The sequence below is a fragment of the Furipterus horrens genome, unplaced genomic scaffold (assembly GCF_987537825.1).
Source record: "Furipterus horrens unplaced genomic scaffold, mFurHor1.1.pri manual_scaffold_1, whole genome shotgun sequence".
Lineage (NCBI taxonomy): Eukaryota > Metazoa > Chordata > Mammalia > Chiroptera > Furipteridae > Furipterus > Furipterus horrens.
The window spans coordinates 196,943,864-196,958,047 of record NW_028327171.1 but is presented as its reverse complement, the minus strand read 5'-3'; the positions used below and the strand labels follow the sequence as shown (position 1 = coordinate 196,958,047).

Here is a 14,184-nt window from a genome sequence, read left to right as displayed (position 1 = left end):
AGGATAATGGTCACATGAAGAGCTCTCTTGTCCTTTATATCATTCCTATAAGAGTCAAACAAATAGTCTCAATTAATTTAATGAGAGTCAGAATTAGTCTATTTAATTCCAATGCATTAACAAGACCTAATATTAAAATCAGAAGGCAAAATCACATGGAGAATATATACAAAAAACAGAACAAAAAATTCAAAACTCTTAATTCATTACACCATGAATACCAGATTTCTCTATGGAGTGAGAAAACCTCATGTAGTATTCTGAAGAGAAAGAGAACAGTGTTTAAGTATCTGAATTTTAATGCCCAAAATATTTCCATGGTCTGGTATTCCTAAGAGACCAAACATCTGAGTTTTAGCAATTTCCTACCAGTCCACGGAGGTCTTGAGGGATAAAAAGTTGTTTGAAAGGCATTTGTGACAATAACCACAGAAAAGGTTCAGAACCCATCCCTTGTTTTTTAGGTATGAGGGTAATAGGTTTATTATGTTCTCCAACACCACATTCATACAAAAGGTACAGTGTAGTCCTGAGAAATAATTTCAATTGTGGAAACAATAACAAAAGCAATGCAATCTGTCCTCATTTATAACAGCAGAACATGGCTGAACTGCCACCCCCTTTACCCTTGCAAAGTAAGAATTCTCTGATCACAGGCTTTAATTGAAAGTGCATTTCCAATGAAAATATAAAATTTAGCTCTAATTATAGCTTACCTTGTTCTAAAAAAAAAGACAGGACAAGGGAAACCATAAGAAAAGCATGAAAAAGTCAGTGTATGAAATGTGTAATACAGGTTCTGCACAGTTACTTCAAGTGGGATACAATTTATTCTGAGGTTACTAGAGGTCAAGAAAAAAAATAAAACAAAACCAGCACCTACATGGGAAGACCAAGCCAGGGACTTAAGAAAAGGTCTCCAGTTTCTAATGTGCTCTGAATATGAGAAAAATCTAAAGCTTCCCTGCATAGGTCTTCTTAAAGGGAAATATATAACTATTATCCTTACACAGTCTTCATGTACTTATGATGTCTTGAAAATATGGTTATTATAATTTCAAAGACATTTTCTAGACTCATATTCAACCATGACAACATATGCCAGGTGTTGGTAAACTACAGTCCATAGGTCAAATGAGCCTGTCATCTGGTTTTGTAAATAAAGTTTTATTAGAACACTACAATACCTATTCGTTTACATATTGTTTATGGCTGCCTTCTTGCTACAAGAGCAGAGATGAGTAATTATGGAAAACTGTATATAGCCTACAAACCCTAAAAAATTTTTCTATCTGGTCTTTACAGTATAGCTTGCCAACCCCTACCATATGATAGTAGTTATAAAGGTATTAAACATGTTTAGAATGCAAATATTTAAAACATATAAATATCTAACAAAAATGTGTTTGTAATTTTTGCAAGAAAATCTGTGTTTATTAGATATACATGCACATTAATTTTCAATAACTGTATACAAAATTAATTTGTGAAGTCATGTAGTATATTTCTAATATGGCCTGGAAATCAGAGTTGTTGCACTAAAATTCATCTTTATTTCTTTGCCTTGTCCTCCAAAGCCAATGTCCTTTTAAAAATATGTGTTTTGCATGCATATGACATAACCCCAATAAGAACTCATATTATTCACTAACTACAGTTCTACATGGATTCTTGGCTCGCTCAAGTCTGTCTTCCTGAAGATGTCGAAGAGCTGGAATCCTTCGTTCAACCATCTCTATCAATGTTTCCCACCTCCATTCTTCGGTATTGATATTTTCTCAATTGTTTGTGAGAACATCTGCAACCATAGCTCTCAAACAAGACCCTTAATCTCTTACTCTGAAGAGGCTGAGCCTCTATACGACACCATATGAAGAAATTCTAGAGCTGCCACTAAGTCCTCTCAAATTTGTCTTACAAATATGTCACCACATTCCTCATGCCACTCCCCAAGTTAAAATCCTTCACTGACTGCAGTGAATTTATGATAAAATCTCAACTCCTAATCCCAGGATTTAAGGACCTCTAGAAATACAAGCCCATCCACCAACCCCACTGTTCTCCAAAAGAAATCATCCTTGGTAGGCAATCTGGCATGCCCTGCTCACTGTCACCTCAGTTCTTTTGCTCTTGTTATTGTCCTAACTGGGCACTTTTCCAAATGCAGCCACTTAGGCAGCATCCTCCATGTCCTGCTTCCCACAGGGAATGTTTAGCTTCTGCACAGGGTGATATAGCTCCCTCCACTGATATTGCTCCCTCCACTGAATCTGCATAGCACTTAGAGGACATACTATTCTTTCAAGAAAATCATGAGATTGGATCAGCTCGCTTGCTGAATTCTCAAGAGATTTAGGGCATTGCCTCTAAGAGACAAATATGTGTTACTCTGTTACTTAACGTATTCATACATTTCAGTACCTTGTCGGCTATTGCTTGGCACCTGGCCTTGTTTACAACTAAAGCTGTTGTGGGGAAACAGCCAAAGAACACATCCATATTGAAACTGGAATGATTCCTGTGAGCACTTTTCTCCAAGATTTATACTCTTCTGTTTAGATTTGTTTAAAAACAAACAGTCTCAGGTACAAAAAGGCTACAAGAGGTTAAAATTACTTGTACATATAATTTTCCATTATTTAAAAAAAATGGCATGCTTTAAGTTGTCTATGTTCAGATCAAGTTAACAAAAGTTTTATCTTATATCAATCATTTCTCTCTTGTGGTTTAACATTTTAGTGAATAAGATACAGATATAGCTACAGGGATTTAGGAGATATAATTAATTTTTGAAAGCCTTTATGAGATTTTCATAAAAGTTCTCCTTCCGCTATCTGAAAAATTAGGATACACTGCAAATCACATGAAAGTCAAGCTCCTTATCATGGTCAAGAGGAATGACGTGGCCTCGTACCTGCCTTCTGCTCTGATCTACTGTCCTGTACCCACTACCATGTTCATTAGACTCCAGTGCTACTGACCTTGTATTTGTTTTTCAAATACTCCAGGCTTCATCCTGCTTCAAGGGCACTGCTTTTGCTATTCCCTCAGTCTTGAAAATTCCTTCCCTGGATATTCCTGTCTGACTACTTACCATTATTCATGTCTCCAATGGCAGCCTATCCCATCCCAGACAAGCTCTATTGTATAGTGTTGTTTCCTATCCTTTATAGGATTTTCCCTGCCAGAAATGTCCACTCACTTATTGGTTTACTTGTTAATGCCAGTCTCTTGCTACTGGAATATACGCTCCATAAGGGCAGAAATGTATATGGTTTGTCTCAATATCTTACACAGTCAGAAAAGATTCTGCTGTATATTAGGGACCCAATAACTATTTTAAAATAAATAATTGAATGATTTATGAATCATATTAGAAATATTTAGGCTCACTAGGCTGATATTTAGGTGGAAAAAAACTAAGAGTGAATCCTTCCAAAGAATATCATTTACTAAAAGGTATTATCTTAATTCTTTATAGGTCACTTAAGATTTTTAGACTATCCAATTCAATAAGCCACATCTAAGAAGAAGAACATGGATTATCTTATTTTGAAAGATCTGCTTTCGTAAGTGTAGATTTCTGGTACAATGAAGGTGGCTTTTTTCCTGTATTTATGGCTCAAAACAAGGATATTTCAGGGGAAGACAACATGCACAGCACACTCTTTCCCAAGTGTGCATGATAACTATTTTAGAAATTCTGTTACATCTACTCAGTAACAAAACAGTACTCCAGTTCTGAGGGATGATGAAACATGTGCATCACAGGTTTAGAGCATAACACAGACATCAGAACATTATGTCTAACATCCTCTAACAGAAGAGTAACATTAGAGTTCCTTCATTCCCTAGACAGTGCCATAGTTTCAGTTTTCACTGACCAGGAACATGTTTCTCTTTAAATATTTAAGCATGGTTTCTGCTTAATTTCTTTCCTCCAAGATGCTCTTCATGCCTTTCAAATATTTGTCAACTGAAGACTCTATAAGGCCTAACGAGCCAGGGTGCAGGTAAAGCTCTACTGAACACAGTAACCAGGGAAACACCTAAATTGCTGTCTTCTTGGAAGAAACAAGAAGAAAAAAACAAAACAAAACAGAGATATGGGGCATGGCAGACAGAGAAACAGGAAGACTTACAAGGGTGGGAAAGTAAGAGGAAGCAGGCCCAGACACAAGAGGCCCACAGCTTTTCTAGCTTAGTTCCTTTTAGCTAAAAAAGTTAAAGCTGAGGGATACACAAAAGGAAAGCTATTTCTGAGAACATATCATGGTTCTGTAAGTCAGAAAAAAGCTTTAATCTGGCTATTTTTGTTGGATTCCCCTTGTACATAGAGCCAAGTTTAAACACAGATTCAGTCAATCTAGAGGCATCAGTAAGGATAGTTCAAGTTCAAAAAAAAAAAAATACAACCTCCTTTGCTTTCCAAGTACCTTGAGTCTGGGCACACATCCCCAAAGAGTTTAAACCTCTATCCTAAGAGATCCAAACCGCAGGAATGGCCCTGGAGCAAATGCCTTGTCGCCGTTCCCAGGATCAAGTTTAGTCTCACCCCTTTTGGTAGTGTAGCTGGCATGCAGCTAGTTGGAATGGTTTTAGAATTGAGTCCCTCCCTCTTTTATATTCATGTGAAAGTCACAGGTGAGTCACCTCACCCTACCTCTAGCTCAGGAACAGGAATATAATCAGAACTGGAACACAATCAAAGTGAAATGGTTTTTCACGGCCATCCCTACCCAAGAGCTGAACGTGCGCATAAATTTAAAAAAAAAAAAAAGGTAATAACTTTTCTCCTTGATTTAGAAAGGCCTTCTAGAGAAAGGAAGCATGATCAAAGACTGGAAATACCAAAAAAAAAATTATTCAAGGCTAGAGGAATTAAAAGTCAAGATCAAAGAAAGGACCAAGAAAGGGATGGAGACTTAAGAAGGAAAAGAAGGCAACATAAAACTGTATTTTGAACAAGAAATATAGATATAATAGAAAATAAATTTCATATAAAAATAGAAGGCTATATTTGCATTTCCTAACGATTAGTGATTTTTTTTTTGCCAATACAAATTAAAAAGAAGGAGCAAAGGAAGGAGGAGAAAAAGGTGAGAGGGAAGAAGGAAGAAAGAAGAAAGAAAAGAAGAGCAAAGATAAGTCAAGCTGTGTAATCTTACAAGTAAAACTGTTTTTTCTAAGATTAATATAACAAAAAGCAAAAAATATAGAGAAACATGGTGTGTTTTAATGAAAAACAAATTGTTTAAACTTTCTCAAAGTCCACAATATAAATTTAACAACTGACTAAAAGAGGAAATCCTGAGCTCTTTATTTTGCCTAAATTTCTACAGAATTTCACTAAAACATATAAGTAAAAATATCAGCTATAATACTACCTCCCAAAGGAAAGGTTATCTTTTTTGAAGAGGAAAAATTAAGTTCAAAGATTAGATTCAAAGTGTTTTTTTATTAAAAGTCAACTAATTGTACTCATATTGTTTTAAAACTCTTAATTCACCGCAGAATCACCTCCAATAAGCTTCCATAATAAATTTTACAAGGAAACACCTACAACCATTAGTTCAAAGTAATGGCAAGGAAGGGATATGGACAAAATATTACATTGAGGTAGAAAAACAAAACAGATGTCTTCTCCTTCAACCCATTTAGACAAAACTCATCTCCATCCTAAGTGGACAACTATTAACAGCCAAAAATCTGCATTTGTTCATCATCTCCCACTACCCCGACCCACGCACCCAAACTTTCTCACAGACCCTCCCCTTTGAGTTTAGCCCTCTCTGTACAACTTCTTACTTTGTAGCTCTTTACTTTGATGACTGGAATCAATTCTTGGGTATGATAATTCCTTGAGTATATCAAAAGCTGTTTCTCAAAAATACTCTGAATTGGAATTTTCATGTGGTAGCCAGCATTTAATGACATGTTCTACAGCTGATTGATTGGAGCATTTGAGAGATGGTTAGTGCTTGCAACATACACACCCAAAGAGAGTTACAGTTTATCATTCCCTGATTTAAATGTATATGTGTGAAATAAAGAAGGTAGGCATACCTTAGGACATTTATATAACTGACGCATAAAAGTTTGCCTTTGAGGCCCTGAAACACTGCCTCCGTGTCTGAGGACAGTCCCCGGCAGTGTGTGTCCTATCTATAATACAACAGCTACTCAGAGAATGGTACTTCCTATAAAACAAACAAATCCCTCCAACTTTATCAGTAAATTCCTTAAATTTTTAAATTCCTATTTTTACTTTGCTTTTTGTTATGTTAATAAACTTTTCAGAAAAATTAGTTTTACTTATAGGGTCACATAGCTTGAGAGAATTGAAGTAGCAAAAAGAACTAACATATCTAACAGAATCAGATATGACTCAAAGAGTGTAATAGCATATTTAACTCACGTATCAGAGATAAAGGAGTATATGACTATTTCAGAATGTTGTTAGGTTTATGCATTTACTAATGACTCACCCAAATGACTACTTTTAGCATTAAGGAGTATAGTATTGAGCTAGAGGTAGTTTTATCATCTACTGTAACAGTTATTTAAGATCCTTGATCTTAATCTGTCAAAAGGAAATTAAGTATTAAAAGAATTCATTAATCAGAGTAATCACCTTGAATAGTAGAATCCCCAGGTTGGTTTCCTATAGTCCGTCTCACATGGACATCAGTGAATAATTACATATTTTTATGGGTACATCTAAGCAATTATAATAATTATTTAATTTTAAAGTCCAACTGTACAACTAAAGTTCTCAAAATCACAGCAGTCTAGTCTTTTATCTAGTTGCTAGTAAAGTTCAACACAAAATATGTATTTTAAGAAAACAGGCAAAAATACACCAAGCAAGTATTTTTCTTCCTTCTTCGTTCTGATTTAGAAAACTTGCAAATTGATTTAAGTCAACAGTGGTCAAGGAATGAAATTATTCCTTCAGACTTAGAGGATTCTGTGCCAAGTTTCATTTCTGGCTGCATATTTTTGACCAAGTTCAAGAGCCCTGAAAAGAAATACATAAAAGAGAGAATATCCCTTTAACCTCAGGAAAGCAACATTCCTGGAGGCTGCTATGGGAAAAAAAAGGGGGGCTTCTGCCTAGAGATGGGTGTGCTCCTGGTGTTTGGTTTCCACTGAGAGGATGCCTGCTCTCTCAATGAATCTGAAGTAGCTACTATGATGAGGTAATGGCTGTTGCCAGTTTCACTGGGTCATACTCTCTCAGCACATTCCTTCTCCTTCTCCTCCCCGAGAAGGTGCTGTAAACAAGTCATCCCGAGAGAGCTGCTGCAGAAAATGAACAAATCCTAAATTTCAAGTTCCTGAGAACACTGCTCTGCTTTTGATAGTCTAGACATAACTAGAGCTTAAAGCAGCACAGAAGGCCAGAAAGGAACAGGTTATTTGACAAGAAGATGGCATAGGGGGTAGGGGGGAGATAAAGAGGAAAGAAACAAAGAAAATAAAAATTAATATAATCAAAATGTTATTTTCTTAATGAGTCTCAATTTTTAAATTGCTTAGAATGCCAGATTTAAGCAATTTTTTACTTATGAGCTTTAAAAAGTTTTCAGAAATTAAATATTAGAGCAAACAATGAAATACTATAAATTAAAATTAAGTAAACCAGGTACCACTGATCCTAAAGGCACAACAGCTCTGATAATATGCAAATCATGAATATAGATATGTCTGTAGATAAAATTACCAGAAATCATTGTTAAAATACACACATATATAATATTCTTTACTGAAAGAAAAAATGCTTTTCATCTTTTCTTGGTGGGACGATGCTTTCAGGCATGGGTGATTGAGAGACCCATGATTTACAAATTCATAAAATTTCTACCAAAATACATAGATGCCTATTACTCAGTTAAAGGGGCACTTGTGTCACATACAGGTTAAAGAATGTAACCTTCCTCTTAGGCATTCTAAAGAGTTTTTATTTATTTAATCTTCATTGTCCAAAGAAGTCATAATTACACACAGTAAAATGACAGGGTGACAGAACCATACTTTATACCCGTCCATACCTGCAACTCAAGCATGGGACATTTTGCATAACATGGCTCACATAAAAGGCTTTGTTCTCCATCGCCTCACTGCGGCTGCAAACCTCAATTTCACTTTGTCGTCACTGCCTCTCCCAGAGCGATCATTTTAAAATTAATACCTTTAACACTGAAGTCAGGTCCTTACCAACATTTATCAATCCCTCTGCCTCACACTCAAAATTATATACTACCAACAATATTTTTTGTTCTGCACTACAGATTTCATTTACACCGTATTTCCCAAACCCAGAAAGATAAATTTTAAAAGGTTTCTTTTACGTATTCACTCTCTTGTAATATCATGTATATAGAGTATAATATATGTGTATGTGGTGTGCAAAGTGCATGCGTGTGCATGAGTATGTATGTATATGCATTTAAACAAAAACCTGTCACATTGAGTCAGTTTTAAAGAGTCTATGTCCTCAGCATAATGCTGAGGACTTACAACAGATAGTACCCAGCAATGGTTACAAAAGGGCTTGTTGCTAATGAAAGCTTTTTTATTTTCTGACAAAATCCCGAAGCCCCAGCACCAGGCAGTATAAGTCAATTTCCAGTGATCAAGGATGTTTTCTTCTGACCCTATCCGCTTTACTACCCACCCCCAATCACCCACCCAAACACACACCTCCCCACTCCTCTTACACACTCTTTCTTTAAATGTCCATTCTTAAACAAAAGACGAAGTTGGGGAAGGAAGGCACCCACACTGCTGCCCAAAAGAGAACTTTTAAAAAGAATAAGGAAAAAACAGATGTACTGAAGATGCAGCTTTCCACCCCATTTTTTAAAAAGGAAGACTATATGGATGCTCAAGCACACCCATCCCGACCAGACATTGATTTTTCATTTTCCTAAAATTATAAATATTTATCAATCTTCCTTTCCAGCTGCTTCTGGAAGAATAACAGGAAAAATGATTTCAAATGGACCGGGCTGCCTAACTCATTCCTCTGTGTGCAGCCTCTGCAGCTGGATGGACAAAACAACCTCGAAATCCTTTTTTTCCCATTATCTTTTTAAAAGTCACGCCTCGCCTTTCTACAACTCGGAGAATATTAGCTCTCAGGACAAGTATCCCAACACGATGTAAATTTCCAGGTGTTTCACAGTGGTACCTACCAAGGTCGCACACTCTTCTGCTTATCTAGAGCCCGGGTAACAGCGCCCGGTTCCCTGCTCCGTAGTGACACCTGGACAGGCCGGGCCCGCAGCTTCCGTCAGGTGGGAGGCAGCTCGGCCAATCTGTGTCTGCTCCCGAGGCACAGCGGGCGAGACACCCCCTGGCCCATTTCCACCCCATTCCTGACTGAGGCTCCCTCCGCGCGGGGAACGAGGTGCCGGGGGCACCCTATATAGAACCAGAGGCGGGAGGGCTCTTACCTGGCGCTGAAACTGGATGCACTCGCGGCCGCTGCTGCCACCGCTCCCGGCCCAGAGGACCTAATGCCCTCCTGAGAAGGAGAGGAGCGGGAGATGGGGCGGGGGAAGAAGGAGGAGGAGGAAAAGATGGAGAAAGGAGCAGAGGGGAAGAAAAGAAAGAGGAGAAGGAGGAAGAGGAGGGGGAGGAAGATGCTGCTGCTGCCGCCGCTGCTGCTGCTGCTGCTGCCGCCGCTGCTGCCACCACCGTCGCCGGGACCGAGAGCCCGCGCAGCCCCAGCGTCCTGCCCAGTCTGAGCTCCGCCCCGGCTGCCCGCTCCCTGCGCAGCAACCCCGCCCCGCCCCGCCTCTCCCGTCCGCCCCTCTCCAGTCCCGCCCGACTCCGCCACCACCGCAGTGTCGCGGTCGGGAGCGCCGCTGCCACGCCCCCTGCCGCAGCGAGCCTGCCGCCGTGCGGGAACCGCGAGGGTGGCAGCCTCGGAGCGCCTGCCAAGCCGCGGCCTCTTGCGGTCTTGGGGGGCGGGCCCTTCTAGAGAATTTCCCCTCCACCATCGCCAGCAAAGGGAGACCAGCGCCCTCGAGACAGAGGCCCCCAGCGGACCCTCTTCACCCCTGTCCTTAGAGAAGTCAGCTTTTGAGTCCGCCACAGACACACCTCCTTTCCTTCCCCTATCACTCACTGTGGGGCGGGGGCTCCTGCCATCTCTCTGTGGACAAGACTCAGCGGCCTTGCGTCCACAAGGCTAACAACCACTGCACCCAGAAACGACAGAAAATTGAGGGAGCAGTACTAAAAGACCGATGGCTGAGGGTGTAGGGAATTCTGGACCTAGTTCCGTCACTAACCAGACTCATTCGTTCATTGATCTATTCAACAAATGTGAATTGTAATCTATTATGTGTCGGGTCTTGTTTTAGGCACTGTGGAAACATCTTGTAAATGAAACAGACCCACCCGCCAAAAAAAACAAAAACAAAAACCCTGCCTTCATGGACACTGCAGTCTAAAGAGCCAGATATACGATACAGGGACAGCTCACTTGAATGTCAATCTCAGCGTATGCATGTGTCAAATGGAGATGAATAAAATGTCAGCCCTGCCCCTCTGTTGTGTTTACTATGGTGATATAATTAGACAACAAGGAAGAGTCTGGGAAAAACGTGAAGAGTGATGTAAGTGTAATAGAGAGCACAGAAAATGTTGACTTTGAAATGCCGTCATTTAAGAAAATTATCTCTTAAAAACATTTGAAAGTGAACTGAGAAAAGGTGATTCTTTACCATGGAATGTTCAGACGAACAGCACTTTCAGTAAGAGAGGTGAGATGCGACTTAGAATTACTTCCAAATGAGTACTGATTTTATGGTTAAGCCAAGATGGTCAGGTGTGGCTTGCCCAGCGGCGACAGTGCTGGTGAAACAGCAGTAAAAATTTGGCTTTGTCCCTGAAATCAGCCATAGAATCATAGAACCATTGAACATTAGAGTTGATGTCTTAGGCATTTGGTCCAAATCCCTCAATTTTCACATAGAAAAAGGGACACAATGATGGGATTAGAGACTATAACAGAGCAAGATCTGAAACCTTGGCCATTAGTCACACCCTGCCTTATCCCACATCCCTGTGATACTTGCAGGGAGGTTGGAAGTATCAGGGCACACCCAAGGATCAGGGAGATTGGACGAGTTAGGGCTCTTCCTCAGAAGGAGGATTTAGGAGACTGTGGAATGATATATAGTGTATGGATGGAAGGAAAGAATAAGAGTCCTGCTAGAGTGTTAACAGTTGACATTCAAGACCTGCAGATACTGATTGAAAGAATCTCTCCAAACCTACATAGTCAATTATGAAGAGTTTCTCAATTTCTATCATTTTGGGCTACTTGACACAAGAAGCAGATTCCAGAAGGAAAGTGCTCCTTCTACCTTCCTTCACTTCAAACAGAATTTCCTGGGGCTGCATCAGCTCTGAGCATAACACAGTTACAACTTCAGGTAGTGAACACCCTCCTACCCATCCTCACTGTCTTCAAACCAAAATATTATTTCAGTTATTCTAGCTTTATAGTTAGTCTTGAAATCAGGTATTGCAGGTCCTACAGTCTTATTCTTCTTTTTCAAAATTCTTTTGAATTGTCTAGTCCTTTGCATTTCCATATAAATTATGGTGCCAACTCATCCATTTCTATGAAAAGGGTATTTTAAAATTAAAATTGTTTTCAATTTGTAGATCAATTTTTGGCAGAAATGCCATGTGAACAATATTGAGTCTCCTGATCTGTGAACATGGTTTAGATTTCTATTTATTTAGTCTTCTTGAGATTTCTTAATTGTTATTATCAGGATTTATTTCTCAGAGCAGTTTTATGTTCACGGAAAAATTTAATAGAAAGTAGAGTTCCCAATATATTTCCTTTCCCTCTGCCCCAGTTTCCCCTGTTATTAACATCTTTATGGATGTGGCACATTTGTTACAACTGGTGAACCAACCTTGAGGTATTTTTATTAATCAAGGCATAGTTTAATCTCACTCTTGGTGTGGCTTTGGGGGTTTTGATGAATGTATACTGTCATGTACCCACCATTACAGTTATTATACAAAATAGCTTTGCTGCCCCCCAAATCCCCTATGCTCTACTTATTCCTCCCCTGCTTCTTGTCTCCTCCCTGCCCAGGTATCATGTAGTTAAAATCACAGAGTGAATAGCCTTTCTTTCACTTAGCAGTAAGCATCTGAGATTTCTTCTTTTAATCACTGAATAATATTTGATTGTATGGATGTATCAGTTTATCTAATTACTTATTGAAAGACATCCTGATTGCTTGTAATTTTTGGCAGTTATGAATGAAACTGCTGTAAACATTCAACTTCAAGCTTTTGTGTGGACAAATGTTTTCAACCCATGTAGGTAAATACCTAGGGACACTGTTGCTAGATGTTATAGTAGGCTATTTTAAGCTTTGTAAGATACTTCCAAACTGTCTTTCAAAGTGGTTGTACCTTTCCACCAGCAATGAATGAAAATTTCTGTTGCTTCATATTCTTGACATCATTTGGTGTTGCCAGTGCTATGGATTTTAGCCTTCCTGATAAGTGTATATTTGTAACTAATTGCTGTTTTAATTTGCAATTCTCTAATGAAATATGATTATGAACATTTTTCTTCATTTCTTTATTTGCCACTGGTGTGCCGTCTTGATGAAGTGTCTATTCAAATCTTTGGTCCATTTTTAAAAATTGAGTTCTCTTATTATTTCAAGTTTTAAGTGTTCTTTTTTTTTTTTTTTTTTTTGTATATTTTGGATATAAGTCCCTTATTAGAGATGTTTCTTGCAAATATTTTCTCCCAGCCTGGGACTTATCTTTTCATTCATTTAATAATATCTTTCACAGAGCAGAATTTTTTAATTTTCATGAAGTTCACCTTATCAATTTTTATTTCATAGATCATACTTTTGGGGTCATAGTTAAAAACTCATTGTCAAACCCAAGATTACTAGGATTTTTTTCCTATATTATTTTAAAGTTTAACAATCTTGTGTTTTACATTGAATTTGTTTAGGCTGCTATGACAAAAATACAAAAAATTGGATGGTTTACAATCAACGGAAATTTATTTCTCACAGTTATGGAAGTAGAAAATCCAAGAGCATGGCACCAGCAGGTTCAGTAACTGGTGAGAGCCTGCTTGCTTGTGGGTGACAGCTTCTGATTGTGCCCTCACATGGCAGAAGGGGCAAGGGATCTTTCTTGGCCACTTTTATAAGATCACCAATCCTATTCATGAAGTCACCACCCTCATGACATAAAGCACCTCTCAAATCCCCTGACCTCAATATCATCACATTGGAAATTAGGTTTCAATATTTGAATTTTGGAGGAACACAAATATTCAGTCTATAGTAAGGTCTATGATTCATTTTGAGTTGATTTTTGTGAAAGGTGCATAGTCTGTGTCTAGATTCAAATGTAGATGTCTAGTAATTCTAGCACCATTTGCTGAAATGACTATCTTTTGTCCATTGTATTGCCTTTGCTTCTTCATTAAAAATTAATTGATTATATTTGTGTGAGTCTATTTTTGGTCTCCCTATTCTGTTCCACGGGTCTGTTTGTGTGTTCCTTGCCAATGTTACACTGTCTCGATTACTGTAGCTTTATAGCAAGTCTTGATATTAGGTAGTGTCAGTCTTCCAACTTGGTTCTTCTCCTTCAATACTGTGCTGGCTATTCTGGTTCTCTTTCCTTTCCATACAAACTTTAGGATGAGTTTGTCCATATCCACAAAGTAATTTGCTGGGATTTTTGACTGGGATTATATTGAATCTACAGATCAAGTCAGGAAGAACTGACATCTTGACAATATTAAGTTTTCCTACCCATTTATTTATATCTTCTTTGATTTCCTTAGTGAGAGGGTTTTTTTTAGTTTTACTCATATAGATATTACACATATTTTGTTATATTTATACCTAAATATTTTATTTCATTTTTGGTTCTAATGCAAATAGTATGTTTTTAATTTCAAATTCCAATTGCTCATTGGTGTGTATAGGAAACAAACTGACTTCTGTACATTAACTTTGTATCCTGCAACTTAGCAATAATCTCTTATTAATTCCAGGAAATTTTTTTGTCTATCTTTTGTCATTTTTTACATACACAATCACGTCACCTGCAAGCAAAGAGTGTTATTTACCCTTTCCCAATCTGTGTACTTTCTAT

At 38.2% G+C, this 14,184-nt stretch overlaps 1 long non-coding RNA gene across 2 annotated transcripts in view; it reads right to left on the bottom strand.

The window, feature by feature from the left end:
- Positions 1-9,737, bottom strand: part of LOC150022593 (uncharacterized) — a 165,252-nt gene extending 155,515 nt beyond the window's left edge. For both annotated transcript variants that reach the window (XR_016509642.1, XR_016509640.1), the window contains exon 1: positions 9,462-9,737. This is a non-coding gene — a long non-coding RNA (uncharacterized LOC150022593). The remainder of the gene's footprint in view (positions 1-9,461) is intronic.
- Positions 9,738-14,184: the final 4,447 nt, after the last annotated feature.